The following is a 3,527-nucleotide window of genomic DNA, read 5'->3' as shown; positions in this document are numbered from 1 at the left end:
TCTCACTACTCTAAAGGGCCCCTTTGGCAGTAGGAAACACATAGACTATTATGGAGATTGATTTTGGAATTTAGATGCACTCTTATTGATTGTGAATAAATTCATTTTTAAATAATCACTAAACAAATAGTAATAATAATAAAAATAATATAATAAATCTGGAGGACAACCACCTGGCCAACTGACTGGAAGAGAGCTATATTTGTTTCCATTCCAAAAAAAGGTGACCCAACAGAGTGCAAAAATTATTGAACAAAATAATATCACATACAAGGAAGATCCTGCTGAAAATTATCCAAAAATGACTGGAACAGCACATCAACAAAGAGCTGTCAGAAGTGTAGGCTAGGTTTAGAAAAAGTCATAGTACTAGGGATATTACAGCTAATTTCAGATGGATCTTGGCTGAAAGCAAAGAGTACCAGTAGAATGTCAGTGTTTCATTGACTATGTAAAGGCATCGAACTGTGTGGATCACAACAAAATGTGGCTAATTCTGAGAAGAATGGGAATCCCAGAACACTTGATCTTGCTTATGCCATACTTGGACCAGGAGGCAGTTGTCAGAACAGAGCAAGGAAACACTGCATGATTCAAAATCGGGAAGGGTATATGCCAGGGATGTGTCCCATGTCCATACCTTTTCCATCTATATGCAGAACAGATCATCCGGGAGGCTGGACTCTGAGGAGAAATGTGGCATCGGGATTGGAGGAAGACTCATCAACAATCTATTATGCAGATGACACAACCCTGCTTGCTGAAACTGAGGAGGACCTGAAGTGCTTGCTGCAGAAGGTCAAGGACTGCAGCCTTCAATATAGATTGAAGTTCAACATGAAGAAAACAAAGATTCTCAACACTGGGCCAATTGGCAGCATCATAATAGACAGAGAAGAAACTGGGATTAACAGCTTTAGTTTGCTTGGCTTCACAATCAGCACTCTTGGTACCAGCAGACAGGAAATTAAAAGATTAATTGTATTGGCAAAGTCTGCTACCAGAGACCTCTCCAAAGTACTGAAAAGCAACTATGTTAGTCTGGGGACTTAGGTGCACCTGATCCAGGCTTTAGTATTTGCAATTACTTGCTAGGTGACAGAAAGCTGGACAATGACAAGGTATGATAGGAGAATTGATGCCTTTCAGCTATGGTGCTGGAGTATTGAATATACCATGAACAAAGAGGTTCATCCTAGAGAGGGTGAAAGCAGGCTGCTACCTGGGGGCAAGGATTCTGAAGCTTCATCTGACATATTTTGTATATATTGCAAGGAGGGACCAGTCCTTGGAGAGGGACATCACGCTTGGGAGGGTGGAGGGACAGTGCAAGAGAGGAAGATCCTCAATGAGATGGAGTGATTCAGTGACTGGGGAAATGGGGGTAAGTGAGTCAGAGACAATAAGGTTGGCTCAGGATAGAACAGGCTGTTGTATATAGGACCTGCTATGAGTCGCAAGCGACTCAATGGCACAAGACAACAACAATATAATAAAAATATTCATAACTAAATGATACTAGAGCTAGGATTGAAATTCAAGTGAGTCTTCAAACAGTGGCCTATTGGGTTTCTGCTAAATGCAGACTCTTCAGCTCCACGTAAGAGTACTGGAGTGCTGTCCATGGTATTCTTTCCTTTATGTCAAATCAGAAGCCTCAAATACCTGTCAATTCTACTGTCACCTTTTGAAAGATGTTTTTGTCTTCTATATCATAGGATTCTGCAGCCAAGCCATCCTGATTGGACAAGAGTGAGGCTCAAACTTTAAAATGTTTACTCATCACCTGAGGAAAACCATGATGGTTAGACAAGTCACAACTGGATCAGTGCTTCCCAAACCTTACCTTGCCTGTGAGACTCTGGAGAACTCATTAAAAGGCAAATTCTGACTCAGTCATCTTAGGTTTGGCCTTCCAGGTTGCACTAGATCATGGGTGGAGTAACAATAGTCTAGACACCAGCTAAGGAGGAGGACTGAGAACTCTGTCCTTTAGGGGTGTCTCAGGTTTTATGTTTCTCAGTGAACTTTTATAATTTTGTACTAATTTGGACCCCAAACTGGCAGATAAAGGGATTGGAATAGCAGCAGAAATAGAAACAGAAAACTAATCAAGACCTTGGAGAAGCACTAACAAACAGTAATGCACACCTTCTGAGAGGTTGATCAGATGCTCAAATCCCAGAATCTGAGAGAGAAAAACCATAAGATTTTATATGAGTAGTGGACGACAGGAAGAAGGGTGAGAAGAAATTCTTTCTCCTGACCCTGGTTACCTGCCAGAGGAATGAATGACATCATGTGGCCTTTCCTAGGCATGAACACAATAGAAAAACAAGTGAATTACATACTTAACAAATCTACATTATGTGGTGCTAAGGGTTCAAAATGGCTTTCTTAGTCATTGACTTTGATTCTGCCATGTGGATGGGTGGGAATATGTAAATAGGGTGTGTCAGCCTATTCACAAGGAGATTAGCTGGTCTCCCCACCAAACTGAGTAGATCCAGCAGCAGATTGTGATACTTTTCCCACCAGCAGAGAAGAACCAGAGTTCTTGTGCAAGCTAGACCTACAGGAGAGCGGCAGCACTCCAGCAGAGAAGCAGAAAGCTAACATGACACAGAGCTCATCTAGGACTGCTACACCTGGAACCCGAGCTAAGAGCCTTCACCCAAGTTTGCTGGAAGACTTCAGGGGAACCATAATTGGCAGGTGGCCTAATAGTAAGAAGTTGCACTGCAATCCCAGAGGCACACGGTTCAAATCCACCAGGTGCTTCATGGGAGAATGCTGGATAATCTCCTCCGATGTGATTAACTGCCTCTAAAAAAACCCCTGGAAGATTAAGTATGGGTTGATTCCAACTCAATGGTACACAACAACGACTAAAGCTTTGTATCACTGACCTAAAGCTATGAATCTGAGGGCTGAAAGGCCTGTTAGCATACTTTGGAAGCTGTCCTGACTGGGATTTTGTATGGTGTTATCAATTGAAATAGTATCCTGTTACCTTCCCTAATAAACTCGATAATCATAAATATAGTTCCTTGTGTTGTGTGAGCTATTGCAATGGATTTCAAACCCAGAAGAACAGTAAGATTGGTGCTGGAATATGTGAAAAGAGGTGCCAAAGTCTGGGGGACCTGGAAACTGGATTTGTGTTGTGCCTGTTGCTGGTGGGGATAGTTCCCCTTGTAGTGTTAGTAGAGGTCAGATATGGCTGTCCTCATGTTGTCCTTGATCCTTTTACAATTTACGTTAGGAAAACTTTTCACCAGGATGTTAAAAAAACCCTTTTTGCTTCTAAACAGCTTAAGATATTTAGGCCTTGCTGCTCTGATAATAAGTACATATGCAGTGGGCACCATTGCTAATTTTACATAAAAAAAAAACCTAACATATTATATTCAGATAGCCCTGTTCTGTTGCAGTTGTTGTGTACCATTCAGTTGGAACCGAGTCATAGCTGACCCTCCTATGGGTTTTCAGAGGCCGTTAATTGTTCAGGAGGAGATTGCCCATCC

This window comes from Elephantulus edwardii, unplaced genomic scaffold (assembly GCF_000299155.1).
Source record: "Elephantulus edwardii isolate Elephantulus edwardi_28Jun2011 unplaced genomic scaffold, EleEdw1.0 scaffold00013, whole genome shotgun sequence".
Classification (NCBI taxonomy): domain Eukaryota; kingdom Metazoa; phylum Chordata; class Mammalia; order Macroscelidea; family Macroscelididae; genus Elephantulus; species Elephantulus edwardii.
Note: the sequence above shows the minus strand (reverse complement) of the source record.